Source organism: Dermacentor albipictus, chromosome 7 (genome assembly GCF_038994185.2).
Source record: "Dermacentor albipictus isolate Rhodes 1998 colony chromosome 7, USDA_Dalb.pri_finalv2, whole genome shotgun sequence".
NCBI classification, from domain to species: Eukaryota; Metazoa; Arthropoda; class Arachnida; order Ixodida; family Ixodidae; genus Dermacentor; species Dermacentor albipictus.
The window spans coordinates 52,695,264-52,716,299 of NC_091827.1; the positions used below are offsets into that span (position 1 = coordinate 52,695,264).

The 21,036-nt window shown below is 41.4% G+C and overlaps 1 long non-coding RNA gene across 1 annotated transcript; it reads right to left on the reverse strand.

Annotated features, from left to right (window-relative positions):
* Positions 1–16,800: 16,800 nt before the first annotated feature.
* LOC139047439 (uncharacterized) lies at positions 16,801–19,517 on the reverse strand. Its single transcript, XR_011507155.1, has 3 exons — positions 19,397–19,517; positions 18,307–18,377; positions 16,801–16,892 (listed from the first exon to the last, which is right to left on the reverse strand). It is a non-coding gene; the product is annotated as an uncharacterized lncRNA (long non-coding RNA).
* Positions 19,518–21,036: the final 1,519 nt, after the last annotated feature.

The following is a 21,036-nucleotide window of genomic DNA, read 5'->3' on the forward strand; positions in this document are numbered from 1 at the left end:
TTTCCACATGGAAGCGGTTGTTAGCCTCACACACATTACCGCGAATGTCCCGGGGCACAAAAGTTTATATTGTTGCGATTGGCGTTGATGCGAAAGTTATAGTGGCCTCCGTTTGTGGTCGGCATTTGCTTTCACTACCATAGCAAACAGCTGAGCTCCAGCCGGATGGGATAGATATCACTACCAATATGATTTGTTCCTCGACACGCACACAAGTCCGGATGGTGCCCACTTGATGTCGACTATTTACTGCTATCGTTGGTTTCAGGGCCTGCCGGGTGGAGTAGCTTGTATTATATGCCAGAATAAGTCAAGAGGTTTGTGGTTCATTGGTTATTTTTTTTTCGACTACATTGTCTTAGTTTACTCATCTCTCACTTATTGTCTTAGTTAAGCGTATCCAAATCCTTGGTGTTGTTAGTTTAGTCTTGGCACACGAAAATTTGATACGGCAGAGAAATTGGCCATTGTGATCACAGGTGGCGGCGGATTCCTTTTATCACTTCTCAGCGCTTCGGCGATTCCATTGAAAGTCTTCCAGGGAATGAGTACCCTAATTGTAGCAGTGGCATGAAAAAGGGTTTATTGCTGCACCAGTCGCGCAGCCAGGGTGACTGTAACAGCTCTATGATGTTGCTCCTGCCGCAGTCAATGGCTCAACGAGTTGCAAGATTTTTTTGCCCAATCTAACAGATGCATGAAATGATGCTGCAGGCTCATCTTCAGACACGTGGACTGAGATATAAAGCAGAAATCAAATCAGCATAAACTTTGTTGGGTGGCGGAATAGCTCATGATATCATCGAACGGAGCATCACAAAAGGCTGGATCACTAGAACTTCGCAACATTGGGCTAATGTATTGCTCACAACTTAGAAACTAATTCCTAGGTGAAAAAAACAATGAAAATGCACAAGAAACTGAAAATACAAGAGAACAGTCGGCAAACAGAATTGTTTATTTCTATGGGATGTTCGCATTTTTTTTCTTTCGTGGTACAGTAATGTGATAAGGTGTCAAGAAAAGGCTGCCTCTTACTTCTAGTAAATTTTTTGTGGAGTCTGCCAAACCTGGCTGGGAAGTGTAACATTGCTTCAGATACTAAGCACACAGCATTTGATTGCCTACAGTTAGTGACAAGTAACAGTTGTATTTTATAATGAAATCAATGTATTTATTCAACCTATGCAGTGTTTTATTATGACCAGGGTAATACTGCTCTGAACTCAAGAAACAACACTGCACAATTCGTTGTGTTATCGTACTTTATTCGCCGCTATTTCAGCTGATGCAAATCCAGGACTAATTAGTCCATCAGGAAGCAGGAAGAATAGACTGAAAGAAATGCGCTTGCGGCGTCCATGTAATTACTTAGGAGCTGAAAAAGGAGAGAGAGGTGACGTAAGCGGATAGGTTGTGATTATGTAGAAAGTTGCTTGAAAAAGGTATAATGTCCAAATAGAACGACAGAAGCCACTGGCATGCACGGGACGGATATTGTGCTTCGACTTTATATATACGCTATTCATCAACTAAATCCAGAGTACCCTTCACATTTTTATAAATACTTCATAAATATATTTTATGGAATGTCTGAAATCATTCTGCTTGAGCGATAATTGAGATTCTCGCCATATTACTTGTCATATCAGAAGTAGCGATCAGAACTGAGAGATATGGCCAATGCCAATAGCCACATAGGCTAGGTTAAGCCTACTTTATTTTTCACTAAGTTTGCGCTCTGTATCGGTGCTTATTCACGTAGAAGTAGGCCTAAATTTCAACAAAATCTCTTTCAGTTCTGTAAATTCTCTAAACGTTAAGAAAAATATTACGTGAATAATTATTATCTAAGAAAAGATACTCTTGTCAGTAGTTTTCAAAGATGCTAAATATCACAAAAAGTTATGATAGAGACACTCAAGATTGGAGGAAGCTATACCTACCCATGACGTGTAATAATGATGAAGTGCGTGCCGCAGAATATTCCTAATGACCTCCACATAGAAACAGGCGGAGCGCCAAGTAATCAAATAACCTACGCGGTTTATTCATCTCGCACTATGTTGTAGTATAGAATTTTCCGTATCCCTAAATTATCTTGAAAAAAGTACGTATGCGGCTAGCGACCCCAGGGTCCTTCTCTGCTCTATATACGTTTTGTTCCCCAATACAGTAAACGTCTCTAGCTCATGGGAACTAAGCTATTGTCAACCGTCTCATATAGTTTGAATCATACGCTCCTGGAAGGTATACCGCTCTTACAATTTTAGCTTGGTGATAATCATTGCATTCCATTAAGAATGTGATTTTTTTGTGACACCTAACACATTCCTGACCTGATGGAAAAGATTGGCTCCTGTATTTTATTTCGCCCAGGCAGCCGCCTAGGGCCACAACGATAGACACTGGCTTTAGTGATATTATATAACTTTTATTTATTGATTTCTTTTTTCCGTCAGTGTAACAAAACTTTGTGTTGCTTTTTTGTTCAGTCTTTTGCGTTGGTGCGTCTTTTTATGTTTCTCCCACTTTCTGTAGCAGGACTCAGTGCTGTCTAATTCTTATTCTGATTACGCTGCGCATGCTTGCCTACTTTCGTGACCTGCTTCTTCATTTCATGTGCAAATAGTTAAGGCACGGATATTTGTGCAACTAACCGCCAGATCTACTCCATCCATGTTTGAGTGATTTTCATCTGAAACAATTCTAGCTCTTGGTTTTCTCGAGCGTGAACGTGGTCCGAAAGGCTTGTCGCCCTGCACGGGAAAGCGACCACATGGCGAGCACCCTTCTCAAGGAAGCCGCGATCCGAGGCGGATAGTTGAGATGAAATGTACAAGTGGGCGTACGTAATTGGCACTCCTGAAGCGTCACTAAGCAGTTGATAATCACTAAGGAATTGTTTGCTTGACTGGTTGCTTCGCTACACAACTTAAACTTTAGAGAAATAATATAGCCTAGAATAGAAATGTCTGCGAGTCTTTACATTAATCTGTGCTGTTGCGAGAAGGACGTAATTTTCTTTTGCCTGATTATTCTCATGTTGCGCAATTGAGGGCGCAGATCTAGATCAGGAGTATCGGCCATTTTCTACTCGGCTTCCTGCTCTGCAATTCGCCTGCGTCGTCCTGAGTGTTCATGTGGCACTGACTTATACAAGTTGTCACGTGTTCTCACGCACAGCGCGCAAAATCGTGTGCTGCGCTAAACGAGACAGCTAGGCGCAACACCTCGCGCATGAAAACGTAAGTGGAAGTTCATCGCACCAGAAAAACAAGAAACAAAAAAAGTGAACACGGATTGCGTGACGTCTATGTAACACGCAGAGATATTTCACTGCCGTAATCTAGACAGGGGTGAGTGAAGAGAGTGTCTATGTTGGCGGTTATGCTACCATCCTGAAATTATAGGTTGGAAGCACTTCAAATATCTGTAATGTTATTGTTCGTGAACAAATTTAAAAAAAAGATCTTGCAATAAAACACTGCCTAGAGAACACGCAATAACTTTCTGGGTGCACTCAAAACTTACTAAGTGGCCTGGTGGGGGCCATTTAAGAATTTTGGTTTGCTTTACACCATGCAAGTTTCGACAACGGAAAGAAAGACGAAAAAATACACATTGAAAGGATGACCGGCATGTCCAGTTGGGATGGCGCCGTCCGGATGATGCGTGGTTTTAATGCGTATGCATTGGGTAGGTGAGCGGGCTCACTTGCAGCTTCATTCGTTCTTCCGTTTCGTGTCTCAAGTAACCCGTACCGCCATCTAGGTTTGAATAGCTGAATTTCTGTGAATACACGAGCTTGTGTAGGCTTACCCCCATCTGCTTGTGGGCACACGTGCCTCCGCTGCGATATTTTGTCAGCTGACATGGGAATAATAGTGATTACGTATATTTGCCTTAACATTGACCTTCTGACTTTAAACGACTTTGTGAACTCATTATTTTTAATAAACCAATATATTTTGAATAAATAAATAAGTGCTATTAAGAGTGTCCGACGGCAGGATTCACACACACAATCTCTGGCACTGAAGAGTTACGTTGAAACCATCACGCAATACAGACGCATGCATCCACAAGCGGCATCGAAGGCCCTGTGAATTTCTCGCAGGCAATCGAACGCGTTAAGACGCCTGACGCGTTGCTACTTGGCCTTGCCAAGGCGCAGTTAGGACGAAGGTGAGAGCTTGCGCGTGCAAGCAACACGCGGAAAACGCCGGCAACCAGATAGTTGCGTCTGCAACAGGGAGAAGCTTCTGAAGAGGACGCGTTGGAACACAGGAGAGCGTGTCGCGAGGCAAATGATGTGAGGAACAAAAAAGCGCTTTATTAAAAGATTAGCAAAAGAAGAGTAACAAAACGAAAGACTAGTAAAAATTCAATTATGAATAATTAACAGAAGCTTAGTAAAAATGAGTTTACCAGGGAGATTGTCAGAGTGTGCGTAGTATTCTTCGAAGTTGCTCCTCTATTAAAGTACGACAGTGTGCGTTCCAACGGCAAAGTACAGGCTTAAAATATAATTATTACAAGAATTTTCCGCTGTATATGGCAATCCCCAATAGGGAATTTCTGTCCTTTTTTTTATTCTTTGATTTTTCTTGCCCTAATATTTAAACCATTAGTCCTGACCAAGTAGCTCACAAAAAAAAGGTCTCCTTCATTGTTTGTTTTCCTGGTGGGTATTTATTAGGCCTTTCTTTCACATATGTACATACCAAACTATGTAGATTTCATGACTATGAGAACCAATTCGTAGAGAAGTGGCGTGAAGTCCTTGCTAATCTCTAGTACTACAAAATTTCCTTTTTTGTCTTTGTGAAAGGTAAGGGTGAGGCATGTCGTCCCATACAGAGGTGCATTGCAAGCCCCTGGTGATTTACAGGATTGTCCGCTAGGAGGACGTTGTCGTCCGCATTGTAGTCCGGAGACACTATGAAGTACCAGCTTCCAGCTCTGTGCTTAAGTGAAAACATTCGTCACAGCTTTCTATTCTCTTTATTTTTCATTTATTTAACATATAGCTTGAATAAAATAAGAGCTAGTGATCCTAGTTTCTTTACTGTCCTCGGAAAATTGTACAAGTTCTGAACGTTTCTCTCCGTTCGACGGGTTTGTGCTCCGTTTTACCTACATATCTCCATGATCCCCTATATCAAACTTATTATCTAGGCGGGACGTTTTGCCCATCCGACAAACTTTCAAGACCTTGCAATAAAGTTCTTTGGCTGTCTTAAACTATGACCTGCCTTAAATGCCTGTCTGCATTTTCAAAATTCTTCCACTTTGCTTTATGCGAATAGACAGCTTCATAGATTACATTGAGGTCATTCATATACACCAATTTATCATAACAGGTTTGGACAAACGCGCCTTGCCGTTATCTGTTTTTTTCTTTTGTAGGTCACAATAAACAAATAAACAACTTACCGCAACGGCATTTGCACGGAGAAACATCCAGATTACAATCCATAAATTGGTCAGCTGCACAGGTGTTCTGGAAGTTGTGGATTATGAATGTGCAAGGATTCTCACCCTTGACTACACAAAGAAAGGAATTGAAGAATATGTACATGTGAGTCATTCATAAAAATTCCATTTATTCTTTATTGCAATATATTCACTATAAGAAACAATATAAAAGTGAATTATGAAGAAATGAAAACACAGTCTGTTGAAGGGTTTATTAGGGAAGTGAATCTCTGCGTTTTAAATATCAGTAGCCAATCAAGGTTCAGGAATTCATGTTATTCCTTGTTGTGTATACTTTTACGCTCCAATTGCAGCTATGACGTGATCCAGCAATACATGTACACATATTTAGGATCGAGTTTCTGTACCGTCCGTGCAACTAGAATGCAGGGTTTTGTTCCTGTTTGTCTCTGTGTTGTTATATCTCCGGGTAACCAAACAAAAGCAATAGTTTATGACTATTTAAGAAAATTTTTTTATTGACTGCTACTTTGCTTATGCAAAAGATTCTATCATTTGTTTTGATACCACAATCGTATATGCGAGGCAACGTAACTGTGTATGTGGATTGTGTGACCACTGTTTGACTTTGTAGTAGATGTGTAGCAGCTACCACTGATTTAGCCTAATGGATAAAAAAAAATAAGCGCCTTGGATAATGGGACACAATATAGAGTGTGTTGAAGCCATGATGCTTCAACATGAATTGTCATGCTTACTCCTGCATTTAAAAGGTACTTTGCTAGGTCTTATCGTTGCCCATGATGAGATAAGGACCTCCTTTCATTGACTGTAACTTCTCTCGAACGTGGGTACAAAATTGTGATAGTAACTGTGACATACACTTCCAGTAAAGTGAGGCATAAAAGTCAAAATTTATTATTTTGGTTCTTGCTCAGGGTTGAAGTTCGAAAGGTATAATAAGTGACATTCGCTAAACTGTACAAGAAGCCGGGCGTTAACGTATAGTATTGGTATTCGGCACGTTTCCGCGACAATGCACACGTATGATATCTGCCAGCGGTTGCCTTACCTCTTGCTTTATTTTAATTTTATTCTTCACCTTCATCTAGTAACGGTCCACGGAAGAAAAAGCTCTCAAGAAACAACATCCAATTTCTTTTCAAACAGGTTTAGCGTATATAACAAATCCGCAAAATGAAATTTTAGTGTACGCACTAGAACTTTGATCTACGAAAGCAATTTTAACGGCACTGAAAAACATAGGAGATCATTCAATAGAATTTGAACATACCGAACTTGTCAGTTAGGTAGGTTAGGTGATAACTGATAATGGAATGGCATTAAAAAGAAGGGACATACCACAGAAGCACTGGCATTGCTGGTCATCCACCAGGCAGCCGGCTCTCCATCCGGGCAAACATTCCAGGAGAGGACACTCAGGATCTTCTAAAGAGAAGAAATATTAAAAGTGCGATGACGCCAGTATTTCTTGATGTTTTGGCGGACATTTCCTGACTAAAAGTTGATGAGGAAACTTGGGCTAATATCGCGAAGACGAACCTAAAAACTGCTTCTGTGAGAATGAGTAGTGTTGCAGTAATAGGCAGGCAGAAAGTGCTATACAAAGGAGAGACTACATTCTTTTGAAAAAATTTTCAGACCTGCCTACGACAGCCAAACAACTATCATTCAGCGAGCGCGGACTTGTTTACAGTGCGAGGTTTCGTCTTCTTCATTTCTTGTATTTGGAACAGTCAGGAAATATATAGTGCGTTAAGGTATTGCTTCACTAAACAAACACCAATATTGGGCATTTCTTCTTCCTATATACAGCGTATTCTGTATGACATTATGAGATCATTCCGGTTGGATTGTCTCATGGATTGTGAAGGCAGTGTTAAGTGTAATTTCCTTCAGCAATGGAAGATAGCCGAAAAAAATTGGTTGTCAAGTCTTGTGACGAAGCGCACATTGGAACATGGGCTAACGAAATTTTCTCGAGTGCATGAAGGAAACAATGCACCGACCCCAAAGATAGGTCCTTGTTGAGCTTCCCGGTATAACAGCATTTCCTACTTCGCCACAACAGCGTAAATCTTCAAAACACCGGTAGGGCTTCTGAGTAGCAAACAAAAGAACTGACGCAGAATGAGAACAGAGTCGATTAGGTACTGTGGTACACAAAGTCCAGGAACAGGTATAGCACCTTTCTTCAGTAATTCGAGGAGGTACACACATCACTCGACATTATCAGACGACAAAAATAAGCCTGCCCGGTCCGTGGGGGACCCGTGAGCACGACACGTCCAGTGGAAGTCGTACAGGAGCACATACTTGTCAGATGTCATTTTTATGGGCACCATTTCCACACCGCGTTACTTTAAAGAACTGCATGTACGCGCTTGATGTGTCACCAGCCGGCAGCATCGTCGTTCTGTCCTCCGCATGACATCTTAGTTCAAATCAAGAAAAATAAATGGGCAAGAGCAGGGCATGCAATGAGGAGGGAAGATAACCGATGGTCATTAAGGGTTACGGACTGGATTAGAAGAGAAGGGAAGGGTAGCAGGGGATGGAAGAAAGAATTTAATAATGAAGCATAAATTTTACGGGACATAATTAAAAAGAAATAGTGCTGTAATTGCACCTCTAATTTTTGTTAGATGTTCAATCCTAAGAATTTAATTCCTGAATGAAAAATCAGCAGAACTGTCAGGGATTGAGTTTGTGAGGAACTTTACCATTGTTTGGTAAAGACTCTTGGTTCATCCAGCCCATTTTTTAGAATGCTGAAGCACAATATGCTTCTCCGCAAGAACTTTTGTTGCTATTTAGCTGCATAAGCGAAGCATATGACTGAATATATTCGGGCACTCAAAATTATACTGATATAAAAATTACCAGAGTGCTGCGAATTACGAAATTCGGCCTCTTTCAAGAAGCTTGCTCCGAAAGGAACATATAGCCATGAATGTCTTGGGTTGTGTAATTTGAACGCGAGTAATACTTCTTTGCTAACCACTGCGTTCAGTTACTACGCTTGGTTTGGTTTTGAACAATGTGACTTCTAACTATTATGATATCTACATTACGGGCACATAATTGCTAAGACATATCGCTACCCTTATCTCCATTTCTTCAGCCTTCTCAATGCCAGCTTTTTATCTCCGTATATCTGATAGGTTGACACTGACCACGTTCAAAGATACGCTAAGTGACCTTTACGCTGCACCACGATGTTACTGGCGCTATGTGTTGCCTTCATCGAAACACAAAAGACTAGAACAGAGGGGAAAAAAGCAATTCTGTGGTCGAACTAATGGAGGATAATCTCTCACGTGATTCGACAAATGCCAGATAAGCGCACAGGGCGAAGCCGATGGCGAGGGTCTTCATTCCGGTGCTTCTGCAAAAGAAAGCGGATGAAGCGATAAGCGCGAGTTTCCCAGGAGCGGTGCATTATGTTTACGTAACTTTACAAAAAAAGATGACATTGGATGATATTTTCTCAAAAGTCAGATACAGTAGAAAAGGCAAGAAGGGGAACCCTTTGCAGAACGAATCTTCTGTAATTCGACAAAGGGATGAACGCTAGGCAATTGTCCAGTTCCTTTTTACTAAAGCTATAATAAGAGAGATGTATTTGATAGGTTCCCAATGCACTGCTTCAGATAACGGAGGGAATTTATATGTGGGCTCCACTTACGTAGATATTGGAGCAAGCTGGACTTAACGGAGAATAGCCAAATTTAAAGTGCGGGTTAAGCGGAACGAAGATGATTCTGTGAAACGAACAATGGCGAATATATATAGTGAAAGGTTTCCTGAAGGAATGCTGCAAAGCAAAATTTTCATCCCACAGAATATGATGCCGTCTCAACAACTGAGTTTCTCAAGCAAGGGCCCAAGGCGAACGTTTACAAATATTTTGTATCTCTCGGCTGACGCTCGGCATTATCATGCTCACGCGTCATGTTACTGCTTGCGATGAATTGCGCATACCTGCACGTAGCCTTGCGGTTGTCTGTTCCAGGTGACCTAAAGTTTGTTTACTTTTTTTCCCTGAAAGCAAAGGCTTATTGCCTGACTAAATTTGCGTCATGTGCGCCGTATTTTTTTACCAGCGTGGTTTAGCTGCATGCTTGGTGGCAAGGCTGAGCAAAATCCGCTAAATTTGTGACAACGTGCGAGAATGCACTCGTATAGCAAGAGTTACATTGGAATCCTGTTATCAAGTCCAATTGCAAAATTTTCTTCTTACGGAAGATATCAAACATGATTTTTGTCCAGCTGTTTATTTGCTAAATCGCATGATTGAGAAAGCTACAATGTGCACATTATTACTAAATACAGAAATGCTTCTGGGCTATTTCTGGCTGTGTAGGTTTTTTCGATTTTAAGCTAAAATGTTAGCAGCATAATTTAAATATAGGAGTCTAATATAACCCCGGGGAGAGAAAGTGAAGGAGGAGGACTGGATTAGCTGCAGACACATCGATCCCGGCAGATGCTTTCCCGAAATTCCTTCACCTGAGCGTCCGATTCGTAATTATGGTTCGAGAAACACGCACATAGACTGCAATGCTTAATTATAAATGACACGAGGCTTATGTGAGTTAGCGAAGTAGCAGTGGTAGCATACAAAATAAGCACAGCCCCAACCTTTGTAAGTGTCGATCTCTTCGGCACAAGCACAAGCGCGTTTTATTATTCCTGTAGTGGAGACAATGCTTATGAGAAGTTCATGGGCATAGAAGTAGGGCAAATATCAAGGCACATTTACGAATTCATACTCTTTGTGTCAAAGTCACGTATAAATTTAGCAAAGCAATGAATGGGTCTAGTTTGTCAACGATCATGAGTGTGTTGCGCTTAATATCACACTAACGGATGTACTATAGGACGAACATAAAAGGAACGAAAAGTGGGCGTACGTGGCGCAAAATAACAACTCGGTAAATACCATTAGAGTACACGCTTATATACATAATGATTGTGGGATAGGAGGAGGGGTGAAATGTAAGATATGTCAAGGTGAAGACATGTGATGATGCGGTGGGCTGTAACAGCGGCCTTCATTTGCACCCTTTGGCCCTGGCAAGCTTGAGCTCAGCTTCGACCAGCAACATGGCCGGAGTGCTTGCGTGCTTCTTCTTTTTTGCTATCGCAAGTGCTTACCATATTTATCGCTCCTTTTTCAATCTTGCTTGGCCAATGACTTTCATGCTATCTAAATGCCCAGAGCATTTGCATGGTTTGCAGTGCGTAGCCAAGTTTCTAGGCGCTCCCGGAAGCTCGGACTATTTCTTTTTGACCGCTGTAACAGAATTGGCAAGTTGAAATTATTCATTGCAAGTCGTACGCAAACAGACGAAGACTAAGAAGAAAGAATGTGCACGATTTTTTTTTCATCGCACTTAAGTTAACATGTTTTTATGAATAAAATGTCAGGCAATTGGTCCAGCATTCGTCGAGTCTATTCGTCCTTCGTCTTTCTCGGCTGATGCTGTATAACGTACTATGGAGAGCAGTTAGCACATAACGCGTTCGAATCCCCGTTGTAGTGCCTTGAATGCTAGCTTTACAGCATTAGTATCATAACTGGCAGTGCTGTTCAATACTTGCGGAAAGTGTGTTTGGAGGATAGTAGGCAAGACAATTCTTGTGAACCTAAACTGCACTAGGTAGGAGACACCGAGGTAGAAGAAGACAGGACAAACGCAGGCTAGTAAATAGTAACCACGGCCACCAAGTTGAATTTCACCTTTGAAGTGCCTGAGAACACTTTGCTATTGTTAGACGAAAGGCTGTTCTTTAATGATAAGTATCACCTATCGTATAGGCACTCGCCTCGTTCAAATAAGGCACTTCTGCCGATCGATTCATGTCACTCTAAGCTGGTCAAAAGGGGCATTGCGATGCCGTGCTTGACGTCATCTCTTGCCAAGTCATGTCACCATAAGGTACAAGCTAGGTTTTCCTCCCGGGTGAAACTTCTCTGTAATCCAGGTTTTCCGCATGCCCTACTCCAGGCTATAGCTGGGACCCTTTAGAAGGGTTTTGCCTCCATACCTCTATAACTGCGGTTGAGTTAGGAGGAAAGAGGGAGAGGCGAAAGTGTGAGGTAACGCATATGCCCATAAGGTTTCGCATGAGATAAAGAGGGTGGCCGGAAAATTCGGTGTTGTGGGGATTTTTTCAGCACCCTGCAAATTGTCACGTTTATGCGCCCTTTCTAACGTAGAAAAACCCAAGAGTGATGTGTGTGTCATAAAACATAGACACACGTGCGTACCATGTAGAACAGAGGTGGTGTGACGAGTTATCGCTGACCTGTGGAATGTTCTATGTGGGGCAAACCGGAAGACGTATTAAAGATTGTTTACTAGAGCACTCTAACTCATTAAATGATGCTAGCGGAAAGCACCTGCCAGATCATTGTTGGTCATGTGCGAAGAAGTGCGAGCCGATGTTTTGCAAAACGAATGTGTTAATTAGGGCGAGCAAAGGACCAAGGGGACGTGAAATCTTGGAACATTCCTTGATAGCAAGACATGGCGCAGATAGGTGCGTTAGCGAACCGTCAGTGCATCTTTACAAGAAAGAGCTTGATTTTTTGGTGTAGATAGGGGCCTGCCGAGGGAGTGTACCATGGTCACGCGGTAATGATCTGGCTTGGGCATGCGCATAGTTTCAAGTGGCAGTATTGTATGATTTCAATAAACCAGTTGTTAGTCTGTGTTCGTCCTGTCTTCATCAACCTCGGTGTCTCTTCCCTAGCGCAGCTTAAGTTCACAAAACATGTTCAACACTTGTTTCCTCATGGCGGCACCAATTGTACCAGTTTCACTCGCCCTGTTAGAAGCCATTATTCCAAATCAGGCACCATTAGTTGTTTCCAGGCACAATATTTTAGATGCCGCAGCACCATCTGTAGTTTGTACAGTTCATTTGCGTTGTGATATCTCTATAGATAAGCTAATGGAAGTGTTTAGTGTAGTGAAAGCATAAAAAATAATCAGGCGTTTTGTTTTTTCTGTGCTGAACGTCTTTATCGTGTTTCGCACATTTATTATGAATAGCATCGACAAATAGTTTTGTTGGCCGTGCTTGCGCACCTTGGGATGTTTTCACGGGCGTGAATATGGTGAACCTAGGTGGCACAATAGTCTGTAAGTTGGGTGATAAAAAGTACATATGTGATAATTCTGCCAGTAAATCTTGAACATAACGACGTAGCGCTTGCGCCAGACGTATATAGCAAAGATCAGTACCAAACGCGGGCAACCGAAGTGTGCAAGAAAACTTTAGTGCGGCATCAGTTTCACACGTCACCAATTGAATACGGTGAGTTGGGCATGGACGACCTACTTTGGAGACATTGACAGCAACTGGAGCTTTTCACTGTGATTATTATACATTACACAGGTGTCGCACTCTCTCGTAGTCTATGTATGTAAGTAAACTTATGTAGTTCTCAAGAATAACAATTACCAACTGACCCACCGTGTCTTTATTACTTTACATATTAACTCTAAAATGAGGATTTCTGAGTTTCGCATTATATTTACGGTAAGCCGAAATTGAGTTGCAAGATATTTATAACATGAAAGACTGCGTGGAAATTTGTAGTGCCTTCCCTGAAAACTTGCGCTGAACATATCTATACCTGTGATAATTCACGATGCAGAAACTATATTTCAGGTCGCTGCCTTGTGAAAGAGTCTTAGTTCTTCTGTTAAATATTGCGTCCAAACTATAGTAGCCCACTATTTAATAGGCGTCTGGACTTAATCTCGTTTGACATATTTATTTTTCTTCCGCGCATGGTGAGGACGGTTTTCTTAAACTTGTGACAATATTTAGTAAATAGGAAATAAGGGGCCACATAGCATTACATGTTTTATAATCTCACAAGCTTGCGTTTTCATATTTTTCCGTTTCTCGCCAGAAATTGGTTATTCCGTACAATAAAATATCGGCGAAGATGCCGTACCACCCGAGATTCCGTTAGTCGTTGTGACCGCTCCGAAAATACAACTTACAGATGCTCTTACCCCAGAAAACAAGTTTCAAAAGCATGCTTTAATGCTATGGATTACCATTACAATGACGAGGAGCAAGCGATCCCTGTTGGAGACGTTTTCTTTTTCTGCTGCCACACCTTCACGGTGTACTGCTGCAGCAGTAACTGCTCCATTCTTTAACCACTGAGAAAATTTACTGGATCCACAGAACAGACAAAGTGCAACTCTACATATGCCTATTGCCGTGATGTAGTCAAAGCAGAGTGAAATAATAGACAGAAAGGAGCACAATTGTAAGACATTTCTTTACAAACGACAATACCCATTCCTCCCTGGAAACCTTTTGCCATTCTTTAAGTTTAATTATAGCCTCACCCTCCCATACATGAAGCGTAAGGCTTTAAACAATTTTTTTTCCGAAATCAAACAGCGTTCCGTTAAAAACATATTGTTTGGTCACTGTAAGCACACGTTAAACAAATGCAACAAAAGCACCAGGGAGAATGACAAGACGCGACATCGGTTCCTATTTCGGTGAAATACTTTATTTCTTCGTACACACATGCGTCCAAATTGTGTTCACCAGGTAAACCGGCGGAGCGTTGATCAATCTTTTGGTAGAAGACACCAGCAGCATACATGGAATTACTTACGAACTGTAAAGAAATAAGAACAGTGGCGAAAATAGTAATGTTGAAATATCCCAGGAACAAATGTTTCATGCTTAGTTAGATGTGCTATGCGATAAATTTTGTGAAGTAGGTAGGGCACTAAATATGACGAGCCAGTGGATGAGACAGAAATGTAAAATGTTATGGGTATCAAGGTGGGAGCGCAGTCGAGAACTCTGTAGAATTAGGTACTGTGATAAAATTGGAAAGTTTAGGCGCATAGGACTTAATGGGCAGGTAGAAGAATCAGGTAATTTGAGATCACTGGGAGAGGTACGTGTCCAGCAGTGTGTTTAAATCAGGGTGATGATTACGATGTTGATAATCAGAGACAAAGGAAAATCCCATAACCCGGAAGCTGTTTTAACACTTTTCTTTTCAGTCGCGCTGAATTTGGCATTTATTGGTTGTTTCATTTCTGATGCTCTGTTGCAAATAACTGAGCAGAGGAAAGAGTGAACTGGTGAAAATCCACAGAAGTGGCAAACTTTTTTCAGAACGTTCTTCTGCCACACGTTCTTAACTCAAACCCCGCCTGTTGCTTTCTTTTTTTTTCTTTTTTGGCATAGCTGCTAAAACACAAAAATGGCGCTTATGCCATAGCAAATGAATAGAAACTTGCAAGAAGTGACTGCACTGAAATTCGTTACACTTGAAAGTGTCAGTTTGGTGGCTCATGCAAATCTTCGAAAAGACAAAGCAAGAATAATCGGAAATACAAATCAAGGCCTAAACAATTTTTTTCTTAAAAAATGGAATTTGCTTAAACTGTGTAAATTAGTTTACATTGCACAGAGTACATTGCATAGTGCTGGTTATAGTGAACATTTGGGGCACTGTAGTGTGTTGGCCCAAGTACACAGATGATTGTGCAAGAACCAGAATTACGTCTATGAAGCGAGCGTTTGTAACAACAACAGCAACGCAAATCTACGTGATACTTAGGAATGAAAGTAAAAAGGTGGACTATTGCATGCTTCATTTTGTGCCTGTCGGTAATAGAAAGTTCAGCTAGTACGTACATGACGCCCGCAGCAATTCTCTCAATGAGTTAGTCAGCTTTGGCAGTACAGAAGCGTTCGTGCTGGGAACACAATTGGTCTGTAGTGGCTAGAAGACTATATTATAAGGTTCAGTCGCATCACCGTTCGTGACACACAGACACACACATGCACACACGCAAACACACACACACACACATATATATATATATATATATATGTATGTATGTATATATATATATATATATATATATATATATATATATATATATATATATATATATATATATATATATATATATATATATAGTCATATAATGAGAAGCCAACAAACACTGACACCAAGTACAACATGGGGGAAATTGCATGTGCTTAATAAATTAAGCACATGCACTTTCCCCTATGTTGTACTTGGTGTCAGTGTTTGTTGGCTTCTCATTATATGACTAATAAATATCGGGTCCCTCGGTTAACCCCCTTTCTTCTCGTTTATATATATATATATATATATATATATATATATATATATATATATATATTACAGACGACCCATGCAAGGCAAGGCAAGGTGCTTCGCATGGGACAAAATGTTCTGCATAAAGACAGGTTGCCGGTGCAGCTCTAAACACTTGGAAGATCAGATGAACTGACAATGAATACAGTGTATACTATTGCACGAAGCAGTATACTGGACAATGCGTAGCGTACGAACGAAGCAAAACAAATACCGCCTTTATCTTTCAAAACACTTACCGCAGCGACATTTGCATGCATCATTGTCCGAGATACAATGCATAAACTGCTGAGGACTGCACGTGCTCTCGTAGTTGCGCACAACATATTCGCATGGATCCTCTCGCTCAACTGGAAAAAGAAAGAGAAAGAAACGCGGCACTTCAATGACAGCACCGCGCCAGGACGATGCCGATATGATTTACGGCAATGAATTTGCCATGACGTAATATACTACAATATTTTCGAATAAATATGCAGATTTGATGTAATGTGATAATGATTGTAAGATAAGCTTTCGTGTCTGCCGCACCGCTGCAACGAACAAAGGGTAAGAGAAAGATGCCACCCCCACCCCACCCCTGCCTGTTATACGTGCCGCCTAGTCACCACTTCCGCGGCATGAAGACGTGACTTGCGCCGAAAGCTGGCGCCGCACCCTCGCATTACTCTCTGACCGAATCTCTCGCGTCAAATAAAATCGTGCCTCAATAACTTTTCATCCAGCCTCGCCTTCTCGGCGCCAACATTCTCTCAATTCTAATCATCCTCACCACCGTCCGACCTCTTAACCTATCACGGAAGCAAACCAGTCGAACACCGCTGGGAAAACCGGTACACAAAAGGAACGGAAACACATTCTGCCCAAGACTACAGCTTCAGAAGGCACCTCTCGCGTTAGAGATTCCTGGGTGGGCGGTAATGTCATTCGAAGTTTTTTGATGGTATGCCACCGGGGTAACTTCTTTGGCAGAGTCACGACAACGCGAAGACGTTGAATTTGTGGGTTGTAGCCATGATTTCGGTGCAAAAGAACTATTTTCGCGGCCCTCGAAGTAACAAAGGCAGATACAAAAATCACATTTATCTTATCGGGCAAGTAAGTGATGCTGCCTCAACGAAAAGATAATTAAGCAGCGCCAACTTACCGCAGAAGCACTGACATCTCTGCTCGGTAAGGAAGCACCCGATCGTCGACTCCTTCGCACAGTCGAGGAACGGGCACGCCGGATCTTCTAAGCAAAAGAAACGTTGTAAAGTGTAACGATGCAAATACGTTTCGCTTGAAGCGCCTTTTTCATACCCATAAGAAAAGAAGTTGAGGCGATACGTCAGAAACGGGACGCAAAAGCTCTGTCATCGAGGAAAGGACAGTGGTAAATTTGTTGATAATATAAAGTAAAAAAAACGAACATCAAAGAACCGAATTTCTTGACGCGAGCACCCAAACCACCATTGTGTTTAGTGTTTCAGGAGAGTAGTGCAATACACCAGTGAATTTTGTACACCTAGCTCCTGAGCAACAGCTCCTTCTCGTGCCTGTGTTTTTGAGCTTGTGAACCTTGTGTTCATAATATGGAGGTTAAGTATTCATGGGTATTCCCACGTGTTCTGAGTAACAGGGCATAACATATGTTAATGTTATCCGAATGAAGGTGATGATATGGAACACCGAGTTTCCTTCATCATAACTCTTTCTTTATTACGCGGTAATGGTGATAATAATGCGTGAACATGAGTTATCGATGGTGCTCGTTCTATTGCGCCAGTAAAAACTGCGGACTTTGTTTTACCCAAAACACTGTTCTTGTGATAAGTTTCACTAACATGGCCACTTGGCGTGGCTGGTGGTTTACCAAGAAGAGCACTCACGTCGATAAGCAGATGAGAAAAAAACTGATTAGACACCTTACGTGCCAAGTGTGACGCTCCTTTTGTCCTCATAAGGAACGCGCTGCATCTACTTGTATTGCAATAAGCGCTTTAGGAGTACTCGTTCTTAAAGCAGTGGAATTGGATTCGATTCGAGCTGTCAGATACTTTGTTGTTAAGCGCACATTGTTACTGCCAGTATGTGAATATATTTCGTGTGTGAGAAAGGAAAAGAAAGCTTACGTACATGCTACGTTATTTATATGACACGTAAGCGATGCCTTGTTGCTTGACACTTCACCATATAAGTTACGATGCCATGTTGCGAGACCACGGTGGGAACATTTAGGTTTGCCTAGATGATGATTCTTTGTTAAAGTTGGTCCGCTGTAGTGAGATAACATTTGATGAATGCTGACAGGAGCATGTCACCTCCCCAATAACATCTTCAAGGTATTACGAATGGTTACGAGTAAGTGAAGCAACGTCACGAGGTGGAAAGAGAACAAAAAAAAGAATCCATAAGGTACTGTGGCAAGTCGTGGTGCGCAACCTTAAATTATGTGCCAGCTAACAGCACCACAGTCCTGAATAATTTGACCCATCAATTTCTTCACGGTACATAGCGAGAATATGTGACCGTAACAGCAGCTACGATGATAGAAAACATTTGGAAATCACACAGTTGCTGGAAACAATGGAACCAACAATGGAGCCAACCAACAATGGAAGTCTACGTCAACACTCTGGCAAAATAAAAGGTAGCTTAGTTCTTACCTGAATTCGCGAATCCTAATCCTAGAAAGACGCACACGATGACGCTGACGGTGAACAACTTCATAGCGGCTCTGTAAGGGAACCCGAAGAAAATGATATTTCTATAAAAGTCAGCGATCATGCATTGTACCTACGCAAGGAGTTCGTCCAAAAATTGTAGGAGTGTTAGAGCAAGAAATATGTTTTTGCTGTATTAAAGTTATGCAAATGTTGTGGGAACTCTCATCCCTCGTACTTCCGAAATGCTTTTCAACATGGTTAGGCTTTAGGGAAATATAAAGATTCATTGGCCTTAAACAATCGACTATCACCCTGACCCAGGCCTACGGCTTAAGTCCCAATTTCAACTACATTTTCGTTGTGCTCGCTGGCGCTGATTTGGCGTTTCATGAACAAATCTTTCCTCACATGGCGAATATTGCAATTACCTCACTTTTGTCGAAGTAAGAACAAACTACACAGTACTGCTGAAAAGAGTTTTGTTCAAAATAAAACATTTCTTCAACACGGACAAATTATTTTTTCCAGTAAAGCTTTATGCACACATATAATAAAAGTCTGGCTTTGTTTTGTGTTTCCTGAATGAACAAGTATTTTTTATTAATCCTTATCCTTGGCACGCTAAGGCTGTTTACTCCTGTTAATTAAATTTCTGTAATATTTAGTTCAACTTGAGACAGAACAAGTTGATAGCTTCGACAAATTTTTACTCCTAATATATTCGTCAATTGTGCGATGTCTCTGCTATATTTGCATAAAACGCAGCAGTGAAACACGTCTATTCAACACGTTATTCAGTATTCGGTGTCATTGAGCTAAGCACACGTGTGCACTACTAATTTAACTGGAAAGAATTAAGAAGATGAATTCTAGGACGACTTATTAGGTTAGTTAACTAATGAAACAATTTTGTTGAAACTCAACAAGATAGAAATAGTAGTGGCAAATGTTCAGCTGCCTTTGTAATCTATTGAAGGCTACAAATGAGAAGAGGTTTTCTGCATTGCACAGTTTAAGAGAAATGCCTTTTCGTGAGGATTAGGGAGCACATAAAAATATCTGGAATAATTTCAATATGGGCACCACATACTTAGATGTTTTCAGAAACATGAGAGGATGGCTAACTCGGTGTGTCACCCGGTTTCAAGATGAAAGTCATTTTCTGGAAAGGAGGCAGTCTCTCTTTTATAGAAAAACCACTAACAAAACGTCCTTGCCACAGCATATAACGCAACGTCAGATTGAGGATCGGATTTCATTCCCTTTTGAAGCGTGCGAAATGGAGACTCTGTCAAGGTTTCGCTCTCCATATTACCGACGGATAAGTTAAAGTTTATGGCGAGACGCCCAGGCACTAGAGCCACAGTCTGTGCGATTGGTTCATATGAGCACGTTCCTCACCCCCCCCCCCCCCCTCCCCTTCTTGTTTTTGTTTTTGGCAACGAAGGCACCTTCACGTTAAGAACGTGCCGCCACGTACACAGTTTTGCCACACTGCGGCTGAAACTCTATAGCGCTAGGAAATCTACACCATATCTGTAATACTGCCCGAGCTCTGCCAAAACAAGATATCGTAATGGAGTTACTTGGGAAAGACGACCGTGCACAAAACAGTAAGCAAGTGTAGCAGGCGGTAGCTGGAATAGTTAGTGCACCACATTGTACGGCACATTGTCACTGCACCTTTATCAATAGTTTGTATTTATAGTCGTTGCACATGCTTACTCTCCAGGACATTCGTGCGAGAGATATTAACGGGGCTGTAATGGGGCAATTGACAGTGTTGAGCCATTATGAGCGAGAAATGGAACTTCCTGTATAACATCAACTTCGAATGCGTGGGGTACATAAGAAAATGAAAGAACGGTCTTAATCAGTTGTTTTCCACCCAAGCACTACTACACAACTCGGATGCTTGTGCTCTAGAACAACTTGAAACCTGCGCTGCATTTCCCATTCTGATTTCCCTAGAAATTATGACCGCAAGAATCACTTACCTTCACGCAAAATTGTTCTATCCGGCTACAGTGGCAGTGGTATCAGAAATATGCAACCCCTGCTTCGGTGTTTTCAATGAAACCGGCAAAATACCAAGCCGCCCTCCGAACAAACTACGTGGCCCCTTGTCTTTTCCCCGCCTCTAAAAATTATGAAACTTAATTCATATAAACTGTTATTGTTTCTTGTCAAAGTTGCTTCTGCAGGGCATGTTCTTATATGTTTGGACTTTTCTCCTGTGTCGAGAGTCTGCGTAATAGGGCTGTCATACTGTGAATAAGAGTTGCCTGGAACGGTAATATACAATAGCGATGTATCAAGAAACCCTGCCAAGGTGGAACGAAACATGAGTGGGAATCATGTGAGCCAGAACAGAAGTTTAAGGCGCTCAAAATGTTTGACTGCAAACGACTACGTGATTTCCACTACAAATATTTCAAAATGACGTATGAATGTTTCTGTGTTGAAATCGTTCATTAACAAAGCAGTTATATGATTTGCACGTTCAGTGAAATTTGTTAGAATATAAAAGTAGATTTGACATGAAATTAGCTACGAGCTGAAGTAAAACGAACACCGTGAACTGGACATTTTCCTTCCATGTCGATAAAATGCAGTTTTGATCAATCGGCAGGGAAACGTTTAGCGTTATTAAATTGCGGTTTCACAGCGTTGGTGAAGTACGGCAATGCTGCACAAAACTTAGTCTTGAATAACTCAACAAATAACAAA